Source organism: Rhipicephalus microplus, chromosome 1, assembly GCF_043290135.1.
Source record: "Rhipicephalus microplus isolate Deutch F79 chromosome 1, USDA_Rmic, whole genome shotgun sequence".
In the NCBI taxonomy this organism is placed as follows: domain Eukaryota; kingdom Metazoa; phylum Arthropoda; class Arachnida; order Ixodida; family Ixodidae; genus Rhipicephalus; species Rhipicephalus microplus.
In genome coordinates this window covers 39995904-40022225 of record NC_134700.1, presented here as the reverse complement: position 1 = coordinate 40022225, position 26322 = coordinate 39995904, and the positions used below count along the sequence as shown (strand labels likewise).

Here is a 26322-nt window from a genome sequence, read left to right as displayed (position 1 = left end):
TGCCAGGAAATGTACAGGAGAAGTTAAGAGAACCAATGGAATGTAAATAAGAAGAAAGAAGAAAGATAAGTGGATGAAAAAATAACCCGCCGTGAGCAGGAATCGAACCTACGACCTTCGAATTACGCGTTCGATACTTTAACCACTGAGCTATCACAGCGGCCTTCCCTCTATCCACTTTTTTGGTTTAAATGTGAATTTAGAAGTAGGAGTGACAGTCAGCGCCATCTATAAGCCAAAGAACGAGTGTGAAAACACTCTTATTCGAATGTTTGGCGTCACGTAGCACGTGAACATATTATGAGCGGGCAGCTGAATAATTGTCCCTCCTATAGAACCTAAACACACCAAGTCTGCTAGTACGAGACCCTCGTTCTATGAAATAAGGGAAAGAAGTGTGTACCTAAGGGCTTGTTTTTCCGTGTTTTAACACAATATTAATGAGATCTAACAGACAGTAATGCCAGGGAATGTACAGGGGAAGTTATTAGAACCAATTGAATGTAAATAAGAAGAAAGAAGAAAGAAAAGAGGATGAAAAAATAAACAGCCGTGAGCAGGAATCGAACCTACGACCTTCGAATAACGCGTTCGATGCGCTAACCACTGAGCTATCACAACGGCCTTCGCTCCATCCACTTTTTGGGTTTATATGTGAATTTAGAAGTAAGAGTGACAGTCAGCGCCGTCTATAAGCCAAAGAACGAGTGTGAAAACACTCTTATTCGCATGTTTGGCGTCACGTAGCACGTGAACTTATTATGAGCGGGCAGCCGAATAATTGTCCCTCTTATACAACTCAAACACACCAAGTCCGCCTGTACGAGACCCTCGTTCAATGAAATAAGGGAAAGAAGTGTATACCTAAGGGCTCGTTTTTTCGTGTTTTGAACACATTAATAATGAGATCTAACAGACAGTAATGCCAGGAAATGTACAGGAGAAGTTATTAGAACCAATGGAATGTAAATAAAAAGAAAGAAGAAAGAAAAGTGGATGAAAAAATAACCCGCCGTGAGCAGGAATCGAACCTACGACCTTCGAATAACGCGTTCGATGCTCTAACCACCGAGCTATCACAACGGCCCTCCCTCCATCCACTTTTTTGGGTTTATATGTGAAGTTAGAAGTAGAATTGACAGTCAGCGCCATCTATAAGCCAAAAAACAAGTGTGAAAACACTCTTATTCCCATGTTTGGCGTCACGTAGCACGTGAACTTATTATGAGCGGGCAGCTGAATAATTGTCCCTCTTATACAACCTAAACACACCAAGTCTGCCAGTACGAGACCCTCGTTCAATGAAATAAGGGAAAGAAGTGTGTACCTAGGGGCTCGTTTTTTCGTGTTTTGAACACATTAGTAATGAGATCTAACAGACAGTAATGCCAGGAAATGTACAGGAGAAGTTATTCAAACCAATGGATTGTAAATAAAAAGAAAGAAGAAAGAAAAGTGGATGAAAAAATAACCCGCCGTGAGCAGGAATCAAACCTACGACCTTCGAATAACGCGTTCGATGCTTTAACCACAGAGCTATTACAACGGCCTTCCCTCCATCCACTTTTTTGGGTTTATATGTGAATTTAGAAGTAGGAGTGACAGTCAGCGCCATCTATAAGCCAAAGAACGATTGTGAAAACACTCTTATTCGCATGTTTGGCGTCACGTAGCACGTGAACTAATTATGAGCGGGCAGCTGAATAATTGTCCCCTTTATACAACCTAAACACACCAAGTCTGCCAGTACGAGACCCTCGTTCTATGAAAAAGGGAAAGAAGTGTATACCTAAGGGCTTGTTTTTCCGTGTTTTAACACAAAATTAATGAGATCTAACAGACAGTAATGCCTGGGAATGTACAGGGGAAGTTATTAGAACCAATTGAATGTAAATAAGAAGAAAGAAGAAAGAAAAGTGGATGAAAAAATAAACAGCCGTGAGCAGGAATCGAACCTACGACCTTCGAATAACGCGTTCGATGCGCTAACCACTGAGCTATCACAACGGCCTTCCCTCCATCCACTTTTTGGGTTTATATGTGAATTTAGAAGTAAGAGTGACAGTCAGCGCCGTCTATAAGCCAAAGAACGAGTGTGAAAACACTGTTATTCGCATGTTTGGCGTCACGTAGCACGTGAACTCAATATGAGCGTGCAGCTGAATAATTGTCCCTCTTTTACAACCTAAACACACCAAGTCTGCCTGTACAAGACCTTCGTTAAATGAAATAAGGGCAAGAAGTGTATACCTAAGGGCTCGTTTTTCCGTGTTTTAACACAATAATAATAAGATCTAACAGACAGTAATGCCAGGGAATGTACAGGAAATTTATCAGAACCAATGGAATGTAAATAGGAAGAAAGAAGAAAGAAAAGTGGATGAAAAAATAACCAGCTGTGAGCAGGAATCGCACCTACGACCTTCGAATAATGCGTTCGATGCTCTAACCACTGAGCTATCACAGCGGCCTTCCCTCCATTCACTATTTTGGGTTTATATGTGAATTTAGAAGTAGGAGTGACAGTCAGCGCCATCTATAAGCCAAAGAACGAGTGTGAAAACACTCTTATTCGCATGTTTGGCGTCATGTAGCACGTGAACTTATTATGAGCGGGCAGCCGAATAATTGTCCCTCTTATACAACTTAAACACACCAAGTCCGCCTGTACGAGACCCTCGTTCAATGAAATAAGGGAAAGAAGTGTATACCTAGGGGCTCATTTTTTCGTGTTTTGAACACATTATCAATGAGATCTAACAGACAGTAATGCCAGGAAATGTACAGGAGAAGTTATTAGAACCAATGGAATGTAAATAAAAAGAAAGAAGAAAGAAAAGTGGATGAAAAAATAACCCGCCGTGAGCAGGAATCGAACCTACGACCTTCGAATAACGCGTTCGATGCTCTAACCACTAAGCTATCACAAGGGCCTTCCCTCATCCACTTTTTTGGGTTTATATGTGAATTTAGAAGTATAAGTGACAGTCAGCGCCATCTATAGGCCAAAGAACGAGTGTGAAAACACTCTTATTCGCATGTTTGGCGTCACGTAGCACGTGAACTTATTATGAGCGGGCAGCTGAATAATTGTCCCTCTTATACAACTTAAACACACCAAGTCTGCCTGTACGAGACCCCCGTTCAATGAAATCAGGAAAAGAAGTGTATACCTAACGACTCGTTTTTCCGTGTTTTAACACAAATATAATAAGATCTAACAGACAATAATGCCAGGGAATGTACAGGGCAAGGTATTAGAACCAATGGAATGTAAATAAGAAGAAAGAAGAAAAAAAAGTGGATGAAAAAATAACCAGCCGTGAGCAGGAATCGCACCTACGACCTTCGAAGAACGCGTTCGATGCTCTAGCCACTCAGCTATCACAGCGGCCTTGCCTGCATCCACTTTTTTGGGTTTATATGTGAATTCAGAAGTAGGAGTCACAGTCAGCGCCATATATAAGCCAAAGAACGAGTGTGAAAACACTCTTATTCGCATGGTTGGCGTCACGTAGCACGTGAACCTAGTATGAGCGGGCAGCTGAATAATTGTCCCTCTTATACAACCTAAACACACCAAGTCTGCCAGTACGAGACCCTCGTTCAACGAAATAAGGGAAAGAAGTGTATACCTAAGGGCTCGTTTTTTCGTGTTTTGAACACAATAATAATGAGATCTAACAGACAGTAATGCCAGGAAATGTACAGGAGAAGTTAAGAGAACCAATGGAATGTAAATAAATAGAAAGAAGAAAGAAAAGTGGATGAAAAAATAACCCGCCGTGAGCAGGAATCGAACCTACGACCTTCGAATAACGCGTTCGATACTTTAACCACTGAGCAATCACAGCGGCCTTCCCTCCATCCACTTTTTTGGGTTTATATGTGAATTTAAAAGTAGGAGTGACAGTCAGCGCCATCTATAAGCCAAGGAATTGAGTGTGAAAACACTCTTATTCGAATGTTTGGCGTCACGTAGCACGTGAACTTATTATGAGCGGGCAGCTGAATAATTGTCCTTCTTCCTAAACACACCAAGTCTGCCAGTACGAGGCCCTCGTTCAATGAAATAAGCGAAAGAAGTGCATACCTAAGGGCTCGTTTTTCCGTGTTTTAACACAATATCAATGAGATCTAACAGACAGTAATGCCAGGCAATGTACAGGGGAAGTTATTAGAACCAATGGAATGTAAATAGGAAGAAAGAAGAAAGAAAAGTGGATGAAAAAATAACCAGCCTTGAGCAGGAATCGCAACTACGACCTTCGAATAACGCGTTCGATGCTCTAACCACTGAGCAATCACAGCGGCCTTCCCTCCATCCACTTTTTTGGGTTTATATGTGAATTTAGAAGTAGGAGTGACAGTCAGCGCCATCTATAAGCCAAGGAACGAGTGTGAAAACACTCTTATTCGAATGTTTGGCGTCACGTAGCACGTGAACATATTATGAGCGGGCAGCTGAATAATTGTCCCTCTTATAGAACCTAAACACACCAAGTCTGCTAGTACGAGACCCTCGTTCTATGAAATAAGGGAAAGAAGTGTGTACCTAAGGGCTTGTTTTTCCGTGTTTTAACACAATATTAATGAGATCTAACAGACAGTAATGCCAGGGAATGTACAGGGGAAGTTATTAGAACCAATTGATTGTAAATAAGAAGAAAGAAGAAAGAAAAGTGGATGAAAAAATAAACAGCCGTGAGCAGGAATCGAACCTACGACCTTCGAATAACGCGTTCGATGCGCTAACCACTGAGCTATCACAACGGCCTTCCCTCCATCCACTTTTTGGGTTTATATGTGAATTTAGAAGTAAGAGTGACAGTCAGCGCCGTCTATAAGCCAAAGAACGAGTGTGAAAACACTCTTATTCGCATATTTGGCGTCACGTAGCACGTGAACTCAATATGAGCGTGCAGCTGAATAATTGTCCCTCTTTTACAACCTAAACACACCAAGTCTGCCTGTACAAGACCCTCGTTAAATGAAATAAGGGAAAGAAGTGTATACCTAAGGGCTCGTTTTTCCGTGTTTTAACACAATAATAATAAGATCTAACAGACAGTAATGCCAGGGAATGTACAGGAAATTTATCAGAACCAATGGAATGTAAATAGGAAGAAAGAAGAAAGAAAAGTGGATGAAAAAATAACCAGCTGTGAGCAGGAATCGCACCTACCACCTTCGAATAACGCGTTCGATGCTCTAACCACTGAGCTATCACAGCGGCCTTCCCTCCATTCACTATTTTGGGTTTATATGTGAATCTAGAAGTAGGAGTGACAGTCAGCGCCATCTATAGGCCAAAGAACGAGTGTGAAAACACTCTTTATCGCATGTTTGGCGTCACGTAGCACGTGAACTTATTATGAGCGGGCAGCCGAATAATTGTCCCTCTTATACAACTTAAACACACCAAGTCCGCCTGTACGAGACCCTCGTTCAATGAAATAAGGGAAAGAAGTGTATACCTAAGGGCTCGTTTTTTCGTGTTTTGAACACAATAATAATGAGATCTAACAGACAGTAATGCCAGGAAATGTACAGGAGAAGTTATTAGAACCAATGGAATGTAAATAAAAAGAAAGAAGAAAGAAAAGTGGATGAAAAAATAACCCGCCGTGAGCAGGAATCGAACCTACGACCTTAAAATAACGCGTTCGATGCTTTAACCACAGAGCTATTACAACGGCCTTCCCTTCATTCACTTTTTTGGGTTTATATGTGACTTTAGAAGTAGGAGTGACAGTCAGCGCCATCTATAAGCCAAAGAACGAGTGTGAAAACACTCTTATTCGCATGTTTGGCGTCACGTAGCACGTGAACTTATTATGAGCCGGCAGCAGAATAATTGTCCCTCTTATAGAACCTAAATACACCAAGTCTGCCAGTACGAGACCCTCGTTCAATGAAATAAGAGAAGAAGTGTATACCTAAGGGCTCGTTTTTCCGTGTTTTAACACAATAATAATGAGATCTAACAGACAGTAATGCCAGGGAATGTACAGGGGAAGTTATTAGAACCAATGGAATGTAAATAGGAAGAAAGAAGAAAGAAAAGTGGATGAGAAAATTACCAGCCGTGAGCAGGAATCGAACCTACGACCTTCGAATAACGCGTTCGATGCTCTAACCACTAAGCTATCACAAGGGCCTTCCCTCATCCACTTTGTTGGGTTTATATGTGAATTTAGAAGTATAAGTGACAGTCAGCGCCATCTATAAGCAAAAGAACGAGTGTGAAAACTCTTATTCGCATGTTTGGCGTCACGTAGCACGTGAACTTATTATGAGCGGGCAGCTGAATAATTGTCCCTCTTATACAACTTAAACACACCAAGTCTGCCTGTACGAGACCCCCGTTCAATGAAATCAGGAAAAGAAGTGTATACCTAACGACTCGTTTTTCCGTGTTTTAACACAATTATAATAGAATCTAACAGACAGTAATGCCAGGAAATGTACAGGAGAAGTTAAGAGAACCAATGGAATGTAAATAAGAAGAAAGAAGAAAGAAAAGTGGATGAAAAAATAACCCGCCGTGAGCAGGAATCGAACCTGCGACCTTCGAATTACGCGTTCGATACTTTAACCACTGAGCTATCACAGCGGCCTTCCCTCTATCCACTTTTTTGGTTTAAATGTGAATTTAGAAGTAGGAGTGACAGTCAGCGCCATCTATAAGCCAAAGAACGAGTGTGAAAACACTGTTATTCGCATGTTTGGCGTTACGTAGCACGTGAACTCATTATGAGCGGGCAGCTGAATAATTGTCCTTCTTCCTAAACACACCAAGTCTGCCAGTACGAGGCCCTCGTTCAATGAAATAAGCGAAAGAAGCGCATACCTAAGGGCTCGTTTTTCCGTGTTTTAACACAATATCAATGAGATCTAACAGACAGTAATGCCAGGGAATGTACAGGGGAAGTTATTAGAACCAATTGAATGTAAATAAGAAGAAAGAAGAAAGAAAAGTGGATGAAAAAATAAACAGCCGTGAGCAGGAATCGAACCTACGACCTTCGAATAACGCGTTCGATGCTCTAACCACTGAGCTATCACAACGGCCTTCCCTCCATCCACTTTTTTGGGTTTATATGTGAATTTAGAAGTAGGAGTGACAGTCAGCGCCATCTATAAGCCAAAGAACGAGTGTGAAAACACTCTTATTCGCATGTTTGGCGTCACGTAGCACGTGAACTTATTATGAGCCGGCAGCAGAATAATTGTCCCTCTTATAGAACCTAAACACACCAAGTCTGCCAGTACGAGACCCTCGTTCAATGAAATAAGGGAAAGAAGTGTATACCTAAGGGCTCGTTTTTCCGTGTTTTAACACAATAATAATGAGATCTAACAGACAGTAATGCCAGGGAATGTACAGGGGAAGTTATTAGAACCAATGGAATGTAAATAGGAAGAAAGAAGAAAAAAAAGTGGATGAGAAAATTACCAGCCGTGAGCAGGAATCGAACCTACGACCTTCGAATAACGCGTTCGATGCTCTAACCACTAAGCTATCACAAGGGCCTTCCCTTATCCACTTTTTTGGGTTTATATGTGAATTTAGAAGTATAAGTGACAGTCAGCGCCATCTATGGGCCAAAGAACGAGTGTGAAAACACTCTTATTCGCATGTTTGGCGTCACGTAGCACGTGAACTTATTATGAGCGGGCAGCTGAATAATTGTCCCTCTTATACAACTTAAACACACCAAGTCTGCCTGTACGAGACCCCCGTTCAATGAAATCAGGAAAAGAAGTGTATACCTAACGACTCGTTTTTCCGTGTTTTAACACAATTATAATAAGATCTAACAGACAGTAATGCCAGGGAATGTACAGGGCAAGGTATTAGAACCAATGGATTGTAAATAAGAAGAAAGAAGAGAGAAAAGTGGATGAAAAAATAACCAGCCGTGAGCAGGAATCGAACCTACGACCTTCGAATAACGCGTTCGATGCTCTAACCACTGAGAAATCACAGCGGCCTTCCCTCCATCCACTTTTTTGGGTTTATATGTGAATTTAGAAGTAGGAGTGACAGTCAGCGCCATCTATAAGCCAAAGAACGAGTGTGAAAACACTCTTATTCGAATGTTTGGCGTCACGTAGCACGTGAACATATTATGAGCGGGCAGCTGAATAATTGTCCCTCTTATAGAACCTAAACACACCAAGTCTGCTAGTACGAGACCCTCGTTCTATGAAATAAGGGAAAGAAGTGTGTACCTAAGGGCTTGTTTTTCCGTGTTTTAACACAATATTAATGAGATCTAACAGACAGTAATGCCAGGGAATGTACAGGGGAAGTTATTAGAACCAATTGATTGTAAACAAGAAGAAAGAAGAAAGAAAAGTGGATGAAAAAATAAACAGCCGTGAGCAGGAATAGAACCTACGACCTTCGAATAACGCGTTCGATGCGCTAACCACTGAGCTATCAAAACGGCCTTCCCTCCATTCACTTTTTGGGTTTATATGTGAATTTAGAAGTAAGAGTGACAGTCAGCGCCGTCTATAAGCCAAAGAACGAGTGTGAAAACACACTTATTCGCATGTTTGGCGTCACGTAGCACGTGAACTCAATATGAGCGTGCAGCTGAATAATTGTCCCTCTTTTACAACCTAAACACACCAAGTCTGCCTGTACAAGACCCTCGTTAAATGAAATAAGGGAAAGAAGTGTATACCTAAGGGCTCGTTTTTCCGTGTTTTAACACAATAATAATAAGATCTAACAGACAGTAATGCCAGGGAATGTACAGGGGAAGTTATCAGAACCAATGGAATGTAAATAGGAAGAAAGAAGAAAGAAAAGTGGATGAAAAAATAACCAGCTGTGAGCAGGAATCGCACCTACGACCTTCGAATAACGCGTTCGATGCTCTAACCACTGAGCTATCAGAGCGGCCTTCCCTCCATTCACTATTTTGGGTTTATATGTGAATTTAGAAGTAGGAGTGACAGTCAGCGCCATCTATAAGCCAAAGAACGAGTGTGAAAACACTCTTATTCGCATGTTTGGCGTCACGTAGCACGTGAACTTATTATGAGCGGCCAGCCGAATAATTGTCCCTCTTATACAACTTAAACACACCAAGTCCGCCTGTACGAGACCCTCGTTCAATGAAATAAGGGAAAGAAGTGTATACCTAAGGGCTCGTTTTTTCGTGTTTTGAACACAATAATAATGAGATCTAACAGACAGTAATGCCAGGAAATGTACAGGAGAAGTTATTAGAACCAATAGAATGTAAATAAAAAGAAAGAAGAAAGAAAAGTGGATGAAAAAATAACCCGCCGTGAGCAGGAATCGAACCTACGACCTTCGAATAACGCGTTCGATGCTTTAACCACAGAGCTATTACAACGGCCTTCCCTCCCTCCACTTTTTGGGTTTATATGTGACTTTAGAAGTAGGAGTGACAGTCAGCGCCATCTATAAGCCAAAGAACGAGTGTGTAAACACTCTTATTCGCATGTTTGGCGTCACGTAGCACGTGAACTTATTATGAGCCGGCAGCAGAATAATTGTCCCTCTTATAGAACCTAAACACACCAAGTCTGCCAGTACGAGACCCTCGTTCAATGAAATAAGGGAAAGAAGTGTATACCTAAGGGCTCGTTTTTCCGTGTTTTAACACAATAATAATGAGATCTAACAGACAGTAATGCCAGGGAATGTACAGGGGAAGTTATTAGAACCAATGGAATGTAAATAGGAAGAAAGAAGAAAGAAAAGTGGATGAGAAAATTACCAGCCGTGAGCAGGAATCGAACCTACGACCTTCGAATAACGCGTTCGATGATCTAACCACTAAGCTATCACAAGGGCCTTCCCTCATCCACTTTGTTGGGTTTATATGTGAATTTAGAAGTATAAGTGACAGTCAGCGCCATCTATAAGCCGAAGAACGAGTGGGAAAACTCTTATTCGCATGTTTGGCGTCACGTAGCACGTGAACTTATTATGAGCGGGCAGCTGAAAAACTGTCCCTCTTATACAACTTAAACACACCAAGTCTGCCTGTACGAGACCCCCGTTCAATGAAATCAGGAAAAGAAGTGTATACCTAACGACTCGTTTTTCCGTGTTTTAACACAATTATAATAGACTCTAACAGACAGTAATGCCAGGAAATGTACAGGAGAAGTTAAGAGAACCAATGGAATGTAAATAAGAAGAAAGAAGAAAGATAAGTGGATGAAAAAATAACCCGCCGTGAGCAGGAATCGAACCTACGACCTTCGAATTACGCGTTCGATACTTTAACCACTGAGCTATCACAGCGGCCTTCCCTCTATCCACTTTTTTGGTTTAAATGTGAATTTAGAAGTAGGAGTGACAGTCAGCGCCATCTATAAGCCAAAGAACGAGTGTGAAAACACTCTTATTCGAATGTTTGGCGTCACGTAGCACGTGAACATATTATGAGCGGGCAGCTGAATAATTGTCCCTCCTATAGAACCTAAACACACCAAGTCTGCTAGTACGAGACCCTCGTTCTATGAAATAAGGGAAAGAAGTGTGTACCTAAGGGCTTGTTTTTCCGTGTTTTAACACAATATTAATGAGATCTAACAGACAGTAATGCCAGGGAATGTACAGGGGAAGTTATTAGAACCAATTGAATGTAAATAAGAAGAAAGAAGAAAGAAAAGAGGATGAAAAAATAAACAGCCGTGAGCAGGAATCGAACCTACGACCTTCGAATAACGCGTTCGATGCGCTAACCACTGAGCTATCACAACGGCCTTCGCTCCATCCACTTTTTGGGTTTATATGTGAATTTAGAAGTAAGAGTGACAGTCAGCGCCGTCTATAAGCCAAAGAACGAGTGTGAAAACACTCTTATTCGCATGTTTGGCGTCACGTAGCACGTGAACTTATTATGAGCGGGCAGCCGAATAATTGTCCCTCTTATACAACTCAAACACACCAAGTCCGCCTGTACGAGACCCTCGTTCAATGAAATAAGGGAAAGAAGTGTATACCTAAGGGCTCGTTTTTTCGTGTTTTGAACACATTAATAATGAGATCTAACAGACAGTAATGCCAGGAAATGTACAGGAGAAGTTATTAGAACCAATGGAATGTAAATAAAAAGAAAGAAGAAAGAAAAGTGGATGAAAAAATAACCCGCCGTGAGCAGGAATCGAACCTACGACCTTCGAATAACGCGTTCGATGCTCTAACCACCGAGCTATCACAACGGCCCTCCCTCCATCCACTTTTTTGGGTTTATATGTGAAGTTAGAAGTAGAATTGACAGTCAGCGCCATCTATAAGCCAAAAAACAAGTGTGAAAACACTCTTATTCGCATGTTTGGCGTCACGTAGCACGTGAACTTATTATGAGCGGGCAGCTGAATAATTGTCCCTCTTATACAACCTAAACACACCAAGTCTGCCAGTACGAGACCCTCGTTCAATGAAATAAGGGAAAGAAGTGTGTACCTAGGGGCTCGTTTTTTCGTGTTTTGAACACATTAGTAATGAGATCTAACAGACAGTAATGCCAGGAAATGTACAGGAGAAGTTATTCAAACCAATGGATTGTAAATAAAAAGAAAGAAGAAAGAAAAGTGGATGAAAAAATAACCCGCCGTGAGCAGGAATCAAACCTACGACCTTCGAATAACGCGTTCGATGCTTTAACCACAGAGCTATTACAACGGCCTTCCCTCCATCCACTTTTTTGGGTTTATATGTGAATTTAGAAGTAGGAGTGACAGTCAGCGCCATCTATAAGCCAAAGAACGATTGTGAAAACACTCTTATTCGCATGTTTGGCGTCACGTAGCACGTGAACTAATTATGAGCGGGCAGCTGAATAATTGTCCCCTTTATACAACCTAAACACACCAAGTCTGCCAGTACGAGACCCCCGTTCAATGAAATCAGGAAAAGAAGTGTATACCTAACGACTCGTTTTTCCGTGTTTTAACACAAATATAATAAGATCTAACAGACAATAATGCCAGGGAATGTACAGGGCAAGGTATTAGAACCAATGGAATGTAAATAAGAAGAAAGAAGAAAAAAAAGTGGATGAAAAAATAACCAGCCGTGAGCAGGAATCGCACCTACGACCTTCGAAGAACGCGTTCGATGCTCTAGCCACTCAGCTATCACAGCGGCCTTGCCTGCATCCACTTTTTTGGGTTTATATGTGAATTCAGAAGTAGGAGTCACAGTCAGCGCCATATATAAGCCAAAGAACGAGTGTGAAAACACTCTTATTCGCATGGTTGGCGTCACGTAGCACGTGAACCTAGTATGAGCGGGCAGCTGAATAATTGTCCCTCTTATACAACCTAAACACACCAAGTCTGCCAGTACGAGACCCTCGTTCAACGAAATAAGGGAAAGAAGTGTATACCTAAGGGCTCGTTTTTTCGTGTTTTGAACACAATAATAATGAGATCTAACAGACAGTAATGCCAGGAAATGTACAGGAGAAGTTAAGAGAACCAATGGAATGTAAATAAATAGAAAGAAGAAAGAAAAGTGGATGAAAAAATAACCCGCCGTGAGCAGGAATCGAACCTACGACCTTCGAATAACGCGTTCGATGCTCTAACCACTGAGCAATCACAGCGGCCTTCCCTCCATCCACTTTTTTGGGTTTATATGTGAATTTAGAAGTAGGAGTGACAGTCAGCGCCATCTATAGGCCAAGGAACGAGTGTGAAAACACTCTTATTCGAATGTTTGGCGTCACGTAGCACGTGAACATATTATGAGCGGGCAGCTGAATAATTGTCCCTCTTATAGAACCTAAACACACCAAGTCTGCTAGTACGAGACCCTCGTTCTATGAAATAAGGGAAAGAAGTGTGTACCTAAGGGCTTGTTTTTCCGTGTTTTAACACAATATTAATGAGATCTAACAGACAGTAATGCCAGGGAATGTACAGGGGAAGTTATTAGAACCAATTGATTGTAAATAAGAAGAAAGAAGAAAGAAAAGTGGATGAAAAAATAAACAGCCGTGAGCAGGAATCGAACCTACGACCTTCGAATAACGCGTTCGATGCGCTAACCACTGAGCTATCACAACGGCCTTCCCTCCATCCACTTTTTGGGTTTATATGTGAATTTAGAAGTAAGAGTGACAGTCAGCGCCGTCTATAAGCCAAAGAACGAGTGTGAAAACACTCTTATTCGCATATTTGGCGTCACGTAGCACGTGAACTCAATATGAGCGTGCAGCTGAATAATTGTCCCTCTTTTACAACCTAAACACGCCAAGTCTGCCTGTACAAGACCCTCGTTAAATGAAATAAGGGAAAGAAGTGTATACCTAAGGGCTCGTTTTTCCGTGTTTTAACACAATAATAATAAGATCTAACAGACAGTAATGCCAGGGAATGTACAGGAAATTTATCAGAACCAATGAAATGTAAATAAGAAGAAAGAAGAAAGAAAAGTGGATGAAAAAATAACCAGCTGTGAGCAGGAATCGCACCTACCACCTTCGAATAACGCGTTCGATGCTCTAACCACTGAGCTATCACAGCGGCCTTCCCTCCATTCACTATTTTGGGTTTATATGTGAATCTAGAAGTAGGAGTGACAGTCAGCGCCATCTATAGGCCAAAGAACGAGTGTGAAAACACTCTTTATCGCATGTTTGGCGTCACGTAGCACGTGAACTTATTATGAGCGGGCAGCCGAATAATTGTCCCTCTTATACAACTTAAACACACCAAGTCCGCCTGTACGAGACCCTCGTTCAATGAAATAAGGGAAAGAAGTGTATACCTAAGGGCTCGTTTTTTCGTGTTTTGAACAGAATAATAATGAGATCTAACAGATAGTAATGCCAGGAAATGTACAGGAGAAGTTATTAGAACCAATGGAATGTAAATAAAAAGAAAGAAGAAAGAAAAGTGGATGAAAAAATAACCCGCCGTGAGCAGGAATCGAACCTACGACCTTAAAATAACGCGTTCGATGCTTTAACCACAGAGCTATTACAACGGCCTTCCCTTCATTCACTTTTTTGGGTTTATATGTGACTTTAGAAGTAGGAGTGACAGTCAGCGCCATCTATAAGCCAAAGAACGAGTGTGAAAACACTCTTATTCGCATGTTTGGCGTCACGTAGCACGTGAACTTATTATGAGCCGGCAGCAGAATAATTGTCCCTCTTATAGAACCTAAATACACCAAGTCTGCCAGTACGAGACCCTCGTTCAATGAAATAAGAGAAGAAGTGTATACCTAAGGGCTCGTTTTTCCGTGTTTTAACACAATAATAATGAGATCTAACAGACAGTAATGCCAGGGAATGTACAGGGGAAGTTATTAGAACCAATGGAATGTAAATAGGAAGAAAGAAGAAATAAAAGTGGATGAGAAAATTACCAGCCGTGAGCAGGAATCGAACCTACGACCTTCGAATAACGCGTTCGATGCTCTAACCACTAAGCTATCACAAGGGCCTTCCCTCATCCACTTTGTTGGGTTTATATGTGAATTTAGAAGTATAAGTGACAGTCAGCGCCATCTATAAGCAAAAGAACGAGTGTGAAAACTCTTATTCGCATCTTTGGCGTCACGTAGCACGTGAACTTATTATGAGCGGGCAGCTGAATAATTGTCCCTCTTATACAACTTAAACACACCAAGTCTGCCTGTACGAGACCCCCGTTCAATGAAATCAGGAAAAGAAGTGTATACCTAACGACTCGTTTTTCCGTGTTTTAACACAATTATAATAGAATCTAACAGACAGTAAAGCCAGGAAATGTACAGGAGAAGTTAAGAGAACCAATGGAATGTAAATAAGAAGAAAGAAGAAAGAAAAGTGGATGAAAAAATAACCCGCCGTGAGCAGGAATCGAACCTGCGACCTTCGAATTACGCGTTCGATACTTTAACCACTGAGCTATCACAGCGGCCTTCCCTCTATCCACTTTTTTGGTTTAAATGTGAATTTAGAAGTAGGAGTGACAGTCAGCGCCATCTATAAGCCAAAGAACGAGTTTGAAAACACTGTTATTCGCATGTTTGGCGTTACGTAGCACGTGAACTCATTATGAGCGGGCAGCTGAATAATTGTCCTTCTTCCTAAACACACCAAGTCTGCCAGTACGAGGCCCTCGTTCAATGAAATAAGCGAAAGAAGCGCATACCTAAGGGCTCGTTTTTCCGTGTTTTAACACAATATCAATGAGATCTAACAGACAGTAATGCCAGGGAATGTACAGGGGAAGTTATTAGAACCAATTGAATGTAAATAAGAAGAAAGAAGAAAGAAAAGTGGATGAAAAAATAAACAGCCGTGAGCAGGAATCGAACCTACGACCTTCGAATAACGCGTTCGATGCTCTAACCACTGAGCTATCACAACGGCCTTCCCTCCATCCACTTTTTTGGGTTTATATGTGAATTTAGAAGTAGGAGTGACAGTCAGCGCCATCTATAAGCCAAAGAACGAGTGTGAAAACACTCTTATTCGCATGTTTGGCGTCACGTAGCACGTGAACTTATTATGAGCCGGCAGCAGAATAATTGTCCCTCTTATAGAACCTAAACACACCAAGTCTGCCAGTACGAGACCCTCGTTCAATGAAATAAGGGAAAGAAGTGTATACCTAAGGGCTCGTTTTTCCGTGTTTTAACACAATAATAATGAGATCTAACAGACAGTAATGCCAGGGAATGTACAGGGGAAGTTATTAGAACCAATGGAATGTAAATAGGAAGAAAGAAGAAAGAAAAGTGGATGAGAAAATTACCAGCCGTGAGCAGGAATCGAACCTACGACCTTCGAATAACGCGTTCGATGCTCTAACCACTAAGCTATCACAAGGGCCTTCCCTCATCCACTTTTTTGGGTTTATATGTGAATTTAGAAGTATAAGTGACAGTCAGCGCCATCTATGGGCCAAAGAACGAGTGTGAAAACACTCTTATTCGCATGTTTGGCGTCACGTAGCACGTGAACTTATTATGAGCGGGCAGCTGAATAATTGTCCCTCTTATACAACTTAAACACACCAAGTCTGCCTGTACGAGACCCCCGTTCAATGAAATCAGGAAAAGAAGTGTATACCTAACGACTCGTTTTTCCGTGTTTTAACACAATTATAATAAGATCTAACAGACAGTAATGCCAGGGAATGTACAGGGCAAGGTATTAGAACCAATGGAATGTAAATAAGAAGAAAGAAGAAAGAAAAGTGGATGAAAAAATAACCAGCCGTGAGCAGGAATCGCACCTACGACCTTCGAAGAACGCGTTCGATGCTCTAGCCACTGAGCTATCACAGCGGCCTTGCCTGCATCTACTTTTTTGGGTTTATATGTGAATTCAGAAGTAGGAGTCGCAGTCAGCGCCATCTATAAGCCAAAGAACGAGTGTGAAAACACTCTTATTCGCATGTTTGGCGTCACGTATCACGTGAACTTATTAGGTACGGGCAGCTGAATAATTGTCCCTCTTATACAACCTAAACACACCAAGTCTGCTAGTACGAGACCCTCGTTCTATGAAATAAGGGAAAGAAGTGTGTACCTAAGGGCTTGTTTTTCCGTGTTTTAACACAATATTAATGAGATCTAACAGACAGTAATACCAGGGAATGTACAGGGGAAGTTATTAGAACCAATTGATTGTAAACAAGAAGAAAGAAGAAAGAAAAGTGGACGAAAAAATAAACAGCCGTGAGCAGGAATCGAACCTAGGACCTTCGAATAACGCGTTCGATGCGCTAACCACTGAGCTATCACAACGGCCTTCCCTCCATTCACTTTTTGGGTTTATATGTGAATTTAGAAGTAAGAGTGACAGTCAGCGCCGTCTATAAGCCAAAGAACGAGTGTGAAAACACACTTATTCGCATGTTTGGCGTCACGTAGCACGTGAACTCAATATGAGCGTGCAGCTGAATAATTGTCCCTCTTTTACAACCTAAACACACCAAGTCTGCCTGTACAAGACCCTCGTTAAATGAAATAAGGGAAAGAAGTGTATACCTAAGGGCTCGTTTTTCCGTGTTTTAACACAATAATAATAAGATCTAACAGACAGTAATGCCAGGGAATCTACAGGGGAAGTTATCAGAACCAATGGAATGTAAATAGGAAGAAATAAGAAAGAAAAGTGGATGAAAAAATAACCAGCTGTGAGCAGGAATCGCACCTACGACCTTCGAATAACGCGTTCGATGCTCTAACCACTGAGCTATCAGAGCGGCCTTCCCTCCATTCACTATTTTGGGTTTATATGTGAATTTAGAAGTAGGAGTGACAGTCAGCGCCATCTATAAGCCAAAGAACGAGTGTGAAAACACTCTTATTCGCATGTTTGGCGTCACGTAGCACGTGAACTTATTATGAGCGGCCAGCCGAATAATTGTCCCTCTTATACAACTTAAACACACCAAGTCCGCCTGTACGAGACCCTCGTTCAATGAAATAAGGGAAAGAAGTGTATACCTAAGGGCTCGTTTTTTCGTGTTTTGAACACAATAATAATGAGATCTAACAGACAGTAATGCCAGGAAATGTACAGGAGAAGTTATTAGAACCAATAGAATGTAAATAAAAAGAAAGAAGAAAGAAAAGTGGATGAAAAAATAACCCGCCGTGAGCAGGAATCGAATCTACGACCTTCGAATAACGCGTTCGATGTTTTAACCACAGAGCTATTACAACGGCCTTCCCTCCCTCCACTTTTTTGGGTTTATATGTGACTTTAGAAGTAGGAGTGACAGTCAGCGCCATCTATAAGCCAAAGAACGAGTGTGTAAACACTCTTATTCGCATGTTTGGCGTCACGTAGCACGTGAACTTATTATGAGCCAGCAGCAGAATAATTGTCCCTCTTATAGAACCTAAACACACCAAGTCTGCCAGTACGAGACCCTCGTTCAATGAAATAAGGGAAAGAAGTGTATACCTAAGGGCTCGTTTTTCCGTGTTTTAACACAATAATAATGAGATCTAACAGACAGTAATGCCAGGGAATGTACAGGGGAAGTTATTAGAACCAATGGAATGTAAATAGGAAAAAAGAAGAAAGAAAAGTGGATGAGAAAATTACCAGCCGTGAGCAGGAATCGAACCTACGACCTTCGAATAACGCGTTCGATGCTCTAACCACTAAGCTATCACAAGGGCCTTCCCTCATCCACTTTTTTGGGTTTATATGTGAATTTAGAAGTATAAGTGACAGTCAGCGCCATCTATAAGCCAAAGAACGAGTGTGAAAACACTCTTATTCGCATGTTTGGCGTCACGTAGCACGTGAACTTATTATGAGCGGGCAGCTGAATAATTGTCCCTCTTATACAACTTAAACACACCAAGTCTGCCTGTACGAGACCCCCGTTCAATGAAATCAGGAAAAGAAGTGTATACCTAACGACTCGTTTTTCCGTGTTTTAACACAATTATAATAAGATCTAGCAGACAGTAATGCCAGGGAATGTACAGGGCAAGGTATTAGAACCAATGGAATGTAAATAAGAAGAAAGAAGAAAGAAAAGTGGATGAAAAAATAACCAGCCGTGAGCAGGAATCGCACCTACGACCTTCGAAGAACGCGTTCGATGCTCTAGCCACTGAGCTATCACAGCGGCCTTGCCTGCATCTACTTTTTTGGGTTTATATGTGAATTCAGAAGTAGGAGTCGCAGTCAGCGCCATCTATAAGCCAAAGAACGAGTGTGAAAACACTCTTATTCGCATGTTTGGCGTCACGTATCACGTGAACTTATTAGGTACGGGCAGCTGAATAATTGTCCCTCTCATACAACCTAAACACACCAAGTCTGCTAGTACGAGACCCTCGTTCTATGAAATAAGGGAAAGAAGTGTGTACCTAAGGGCTTGTTTTTCCGTGTTTTAACACAATATTAATGAGATCTAACAGACAGTAATGCCAGGGAATGTACAGGGGAAGTTATTAGAACCAATTGATTGTAAACAAGAAGAAAGAAGAAAGAAAAGTGGATGAAAAAATAAACAGCCGTGAGCAGGAATCGAACCTAGGACCTTCGAATAACGCGTTCGATGCGCTAACCACTGAGCTATCACAACGGCCTTCCCTCCATTCACTTTTTGGGTTTATATGTGAATTTAGAAGTAAGAGTGACAGTCAGCGCCGTCTATAAGCCAAAGAACGAGTGTGAAAACACACTTATTCGCATGTTTGGCGTCACGTAGCACGTGAACTCAATATGAGCGTGCAGCTGAATAATTGTCCCTCTTTTACAACCTAAACACACCAAGTCTGCCTGTACAAGACCCTCGTTAAATGAAATAAGGGAAAGAAGTGTATACCTAAGGGCTCGTTTTTCCGTGTTTTAACACAATAATAATAAGATCTAACAGACAGTAATGCCAGGGAATGTACAGGGGAAGTTATCAGAACCAATGGAATGTAAATAGGAAGAAATAAGAAAGAAAAGTGGATGAAAAAATAACCAGCTGTGAGCAGGAATCGCACCTACGACCTTCGAATAACGCGTTCGATGCTCTAACCACTGAGCTATCAGAGCGGCCTTCCCTCCATTCACTATTTTGGGTTTATATGTGAATTTAGAAGTAGGAGTGACAGTCAGCGCCATCTATAAGCCAAAGAACGAGTGTGAAAACACTCTTATTCGCATGTTTGGCGTCACGTAGCACGTGAACTTATTATGAGCGGCCAGCCGAATAATTGTCCCTCTTATACAACTTAAACACACCAAGTCCGCCTGTACGAGACCCTCGTTCAATGAAATAAGGGAAAGAAGTGTATACCTAAGGGCTCGTTTTTTCGTGTTTTGAACACAATAATAATGAGATCTAACAGACAGTAATGCCAGGAAATGTACAGGAGAAGTTATTAGAACCAATAGAATGTAAATAAAAAGAAAGAAGAAAGAAAAGTGGATGAAAAAATAACCCGCCGTGAGCAGGAATCGAACCTACGACCTTCGAATAACGCGTTCGATGCTTTAACCACAGAGCTATTACAACGGCCTTCCCTCCCTCCACTTTTTTGGGTTTATATGTGACTTCAGAAGTAGGAGTGACAGTCAGCGCCATCTATAAGCCAAAGAACGAGTGTGTAAACACTCTTATTCGCATGTTTGGCGTCACGTAGCACGTGAACTTATTATGAGCCAGCAGCAGAATAATTGTCCCTCTTATAGAACCTAAACACACCAAGTCTGCCAGTACAAGACCCTCGTTCAATGAAATAAGGGAAAGAAGTGTATACCTAAGGGCTCGTTTTTCCGTGTTTTAACACAATAATAATGAGATCTAACAGACAGTAATGCCAGGGAATGTACAGGGGAAGTTATTAGAACCAATGGAATGTAAATAGGAAGAAAGAAGAAATAAAAGTGGATGAGAAAATTACCAGCCGTGAGCAGGAATCGAACCTACGACCTTCGAATAACGCGTTCGATGATCTAACCACTAAGCTATCACAAGGGCCTTCCCTCATCCACTTTGTTGGGTTTATATGTGAATTTAGAAGTATAAGTGACAGTCAGCGCCATCTATAAGCCGAAGTACGAGTGGGAAAACTCTTATTCGCATGTTTGGCGTCACGTAGCACGTGAACTTATTATGAGCGGGCAGCTGAATAACTGTCCCTCTTATACAACTTAAACACACCAAGTCTGCCTGTACGAGACCCCCGTTCAATGAAATCAGGAAAAGAAGTGTATACCTAACGACCCGTTTTTCCGTGTTTTAACACAATTATAATAGAATCTAACAGACAGTAATGCCAGGAAATGTACAGGAGAAGTTAAGAGAACCAATGGAATGTAAATAAGAAGAAAGAAGAAAGATAAGTGGATGAAAAAATAACCCGCCGTGAGCAGGAATCGAACCTACGACCTTCGAATTACGCGTTCGATACTTTAACCACTGAGCTATCACAGCGGCCTTCCCTCTATCCACTTTTTTGGTTTAAATGTGAATTTAGAAGTAGGAGTGACAGTCAGCGCCATCTATAAGCCAAAGAACGAGTGTGAAAACACTGTTATTCGCATGTTTGGCGTTACCTAGCACGTGAACTCATTATGAGCGGGCAGCTGAATAATTGTCCTTCTTCCTAAACACACCAAGTCTGCCAGTACGAGGCCCTCGTTCAATGAAATAAGCGAAAGAAGTGCATACCTAAGGGCTCGTTTTTCCGTGTTTTAACACAATATCAATGAGATCTAACAGACAGTAATGCCAGGGAATGTACAGGGGAAGTTATTAGAACCAATGGAATGTAAATAAGAAGAAAGAAGAAAGAAAAGTGGATGAAAAAATAACCAGCCGTGAGCAGGAATCGCCACTACGACCTTCGAATAACGCGTTCGATGCTCTAACCACTGAGCAATCACAGCGGCCTTCCCTCCATCCACTTTTTTGGGTTTATATGTGAATTTAGAAGTAGGAGTGACAGTCAGCGCCATCTATAAGCCAAAGAACGAGTGTGAAAACACTCTTATTCGAATGTTTGGCGTCACGTAGCACGTGAACATATTGTAACGGATATAACAACCTCACAACCGGGACGTCCTATTTACAAGGTTTAATAAGGGCGAACTTGTGCCCAAAGCCAAAAGAACTACACAGTAGCTGGGAGAAAGCAGCGAACGCTCGTCGTCCTCTTCTTCTCTTCTTTTCCGCTGCTCGGTAGCAGCTCGTGCACAGGCTGGGCCGGCTCGTGCCTTCCGGCGGGCTTCATGAGTCGTAGCGATGCCGTCAGCGTTCCTCTTTTAACAACGTCTGCGTTGTACTGCGCCTTAACAATTCCTCGTGGCATTATCCCCCCTCTCAAGCGGCATCGCCCCGATGCTTGCGATGAGGCTGTTTTTTTTTTGTGTGTGCAAGTTTGTAAAAATGAGGTTGCAGTACGTCAAGGTATTGGGGTGGCTAGGTTTGGAATCGGTCGTAGTACGGTTTCATCCGTACAATGTGTACACGCTCCGTGGGATTGCGTCGCCTCGAATGCAGGTGGCCTGCAGGCTTGACTTCGTAGACGAGGTCATTGTGTCGCTGTACGATCTCGTAGGGGCCAAAATACCGTGAAATGAGTTTTTCGGAGAGGCCTCGTCGTCGTACTGGAGTCCATATCCACACTTTGTCGCCAACGTCATATCGCGTGTCAAGTCTTCCTCGGTTGTAGCGGTCGGCATCGATGCGGTGTTGGTGGCGTATTCGGTATCTTGCTAACTGGCGGGCTTCTTCCGCTCTTTGTAGAAAGTCGTCAAGATCGGGGGGGTAGTCATCTTGGTCTATTGGTAACATAGCATCCAGTGTTGTGGTAACAGCACGACCGTAAACTAGTTCAAATGGGGTGATTTTGGTGGTCTCTTGCACAGCCGTATTGTAGGCGAAAGTGACGTATGGTAAAATTTCGTCCCACTTTTTGTGCTCGACATCCACATACATGGATATCATGTCCGCTAAAGTTCTGTTAAGGCGTTCGGTCAGGCCATTGCATTGAGGATGATATGCAGTGGTTTTCCTATGAACAGTGTGAGTCATGTTGAGCAGGCACTTCAAAAGTTGCGCCGTGAAAGCCGTTCCGCGATCGGTGATTACAACCGTTGGAGCGCCATGTCGCAGGACTATTTTGTGTACGAAGAATTGGGCCACTTCTGCTGCCGTTCCTCGTTCCAAAGAGTCTGTTTCGGCGTATCTAGTTAAATAATCAGTGGCCACAACGATCCATTTCTTGCCGAGTAAAGATGTCGGGAAGGGTCCAAGGAGGTCCATTCCAACTTGGCGGAAAGGCGCTTTCGGTGGATCTATAGGTTGTAGAAGGCCCGCTGGTTTAGAACGTGGTGTTTTTCGTCTTTGGCACTCGCGGCATGTTTTGACGTAGTGTTGCACTGAAGCTAGTAGCTTGGGCCAATAATAATGGAGACTGATCGTTGCAAGCGTTCGCGTCACACCCAAATGTCCAGATGTGGGCTCATCGTGACACGCTCGAAGTATTTCTTGTCGCATAGTTGCTGGAACGACAAGCAGGAACTTTTCGCGGTTGGGCTTGAAGTTTCTCTTGTAGAGAACGTTTCCTCGGAGGCAGAACAATGCGAGGCTTCGAGAAAATATACGGGGTACTTGTACGTCAATTCCTTGCAGGTGTTCGATAAGCGGGAGTAATTCTTTGTCTGTACGTTGGAGTTCGGCTATTTGAGTGGTCTCGACAATTCCTACGAACGGAAAGTCGTCTTCTTCTGATAGTGGTGTGTCTGTAGGAGCCCGTGACAAACAGTCGGCATCGGTATGTTTTTTGCCAGATCGGTATACGACGGTTATATCGTATTCTTGCAGTCTGAGGCTCCACCTTGCTAGTCGTCCAGATGGTTCCTTTATGTTCGCCAGCCAGCAAAGCGCATGGTGATCGCTGACTGCCTTGAATGGTCTACCATATAGGTACGGCCGAAATTTACTGATGGCCCAGACGACGGCAAGGCATTCTTTTTCCGTGGCCGAATAGTTTGTCTCTGCTTTTGTTAGAGTCCGACTGGCATAAGCTATCACTTTTTCTTCACCTTTCTGCCACTGTATTAGAACGCATCCAAGGCCGATGTTACTGGCATCTGTGTGTATTTCCGTGTCGGCTGTCTCATCAAAGTGAGAAAGAATCGGGGGGTTTTCTAACCTCTTTCTCAATTCGTTGAAGGCGCTTTGTTGCTCGTTTTGCCACTGGAAAGGCACATCTTCTCTCGTAAGTCTCGTTAAGGGTTCTGCGATCTTTGAAAAATTTCTCACAAATCGTCTATAGTACGCACATAGACCTAGAAATCTCCGTACTGACTTTTTGTCTGTTGGCACCGGAAACCTTGCGACGGCGGCCGTCTTATCAGGATCAGGGCGAACACCTTGGGCGCTGACGACATGCCCAAGAAAACGAAGCTCTTCGAAAGCTAATCGGCACTTCTCTGGCTTGATTGTCAAATCTGCCGAACGGATTGCCTCTAACACTGACCGAAGGCGCTTGATGTGCTCCTCAAATGTAGCCGCGAAGATGACCACGTCGTCTAGGTACACTAGGCAACACTGCCACTTCAATCCGGAAAGCACAGTGTCCATCATGCGTTGGAACGTTGCCGGCGCACAACAGAGACCAAACGGGAGAGCCTTAAATTCGTAAAGTCCGTCCGGGGTAACAAAAGCAGTCTTTTCGCGATCACGTTCATCAACCTCGATCTGCCAGTATCCACTTTTCAGATCTAGTGATGAGAAGAACTTGGCACACCGAAGTCGATCTAACGTGTCGTCGATGCGTGGAAGGGGATATACATCCCGTTTAGTCACAGCATTCAGTTTCCTGTAGTCGACACAAAACCGTAGCGTGTTATCCTTCTTCTTGACAAGCACCACGGGAGATGACCACGGGCTGTTAGAAGGCTGGATAACATCATCTTCAAGCATTTCTCGTACCTGCTTCTTGATGACTTCCCTTTCCTTAGGGGAAACACGATACGGGTGCTGGCATACCGGCCTGGTTGTCTCGTCCGTTATGATCCTGTGTTTTGTAATGCTCGTGCGCCGTACCTTTGAACTGTTGGAGAAACAGCTGCCAAATTCCCGCACGAGGTCGTATAGCTGTTGACGTTGAATCTCTGAAAGATTAGGATTTACGTATATTGTGTCGCAGGCATCAGATGGAAGTTTCACATTCGGTGACGTCGTTTCAAGACTGCATATTTCTGTCACTTCACAGAACTCATGAAGAAACGCTATTGCCGTCCCTTTTGCGATGTGCTGGAATTCGTTACCGAAATTCGTCAAGAGGATGTCTGTGCACCCGTTTCGCAGCTGGATAATCCCTCGTGCCACACAAACGCCTCTTTTCAAGAAAACATCCACGTTGCTCTCCGCCACACCCTCGTAGTCGCTGAATGCATCATTATGCACGAGAACCATTATACTGCTCCGTGGCGGTACAGTCACATCATCGTCGACGACGCGCAGTGGAGTGGTACATCGTTCATCTGATCGTGCTACCTTTAAAGCTTGCTCCGTCGAAAAGGACACGCTCGACCTCTGTAAATTGATAATCGCACCATTAGCTTGTAGGAAATCCATTCCCAGTATCACTTCCCTCGAGCACACAGGCAGGACGACAAAGTCACCGACGTAAGTGAAGCCCCGTATCATGACCCTTGCGGTACATCGGCCGGAAGGGGTTATGAGGTGACCACCTGCAGTACGTACTTGAGGTCCACCCCATTCGGTCAGAACTTTCTTGAGTCGCTTCGCTAATTCGTAACTTATCACAGAATAATCCGCACCAGTATCGATCAAAGCATTGAGCTCTAGTCCGTCAATCACCAACGGCAAGTCTGAAGTAATTTTCTCTGTACTGCACTCCTTTACCTGGAAACAGTCGTCGTTATCAGGCTCGTACCGCAGTGGAGGATCTTCACATCCCAAGTCGCCAGCGGCCTCACCTCCACAGGTCGCCCTCTTCAGTTTCCCGGATTTGGGCTAGGCGAACGCTGCCTAGACGTGCTTGGGAAGGGACGTGGGCTAGACGAGCGGTAGCGCATAGGGGATGGTGAGCGTGGTTGATGACGACGAGGCGGGTCAAATTCCCGACGTGAGCATAGGTATTCTTCAATCTCGGAAGGTCTTTCGCCGTTTCGCGGACACGGTGCATTGATGGCGAATCCCCTAAGACCAGCTTGACGATATCGGCAGAATCGGTACAGGTGGCCAGCCTCTCCACAGTGGAAACACAAGGGCCTACGTGTGGCATCTCGCCACACATCGCTCTTCCGTGGCATCATCTCTCTCGCACGAGGTGGAGTGCGTGTTGCCTCTACGATTTCAGGCGGGCTGCGCATTGTCTGCACATAAGTACTTGGTGTCTCGATCGGCGAACAGTGCAGAGTAGGTCGCCTGAGCACCTCGGAGTACGTTACCGCCCGTCGTGTCGCCGGCACATCACTCCGCGGCTCCCGCATGGCCTGTCGAATTTCGTCTCGGACAACTTCAGCAAGAGACAGCTCGGGGGTGACATCAGGTGACTGCAGTTTCCTTAATTCTTCCCTGACAACAGACCGGACGAGCTCGCGCAATGTGTCAAGATTATCCACGACGCCTGCTGAGTAGACTCCTGCGGATGCACCGGCTACGTCGCGGTTGTACTGTCGGGCTCTCTGCTGAAGCGTCGTTTCGATGGTTGTTGCTTCCGACCGAAACTCAGCAACAGTACGGGGCGGATTGCGGATGAGTCCCGCGAACAATTCTTGCTTTACCCCGTGCATGAGGTGGCGCACTTTCTTGTCTTCCGTCATGCCAGGATCAGCTCGCTTGAAAAGGCGGGACATGTCTTCGATG

The 26322-nt window shown here is 43.2% G+C and overlaps 2 non-coding genes across 2 annotated transcripts; both read right to left on the bottom strand.

The window, feature by feature from the left end:
• Positions 1 to 6543: 6543 nt before the first annotated feature.
• On the bottom strand, positions 6544 to 6616 carry TRNAT-CGU (transfer RNA threonine (anticodon CGU)). The gene has a single exon. It is a non-coding gene; the product is annotated as a tRNA-Thr (tRNA).
• Positions 6617 to 14843: 8227 nt separating this feature from the next.
• Positions 14844 to 14916, bottom strand: TRNAT-CGU (transfer RNA threonine (anticodon CGU)). The gene has a single exon. It is a non-coding gene; the product is annotated as a tRNA-Thr (tRNA).
• Between the last annotated feature and the right edge of the window lie 11406 nt (positions 14917 to 26322).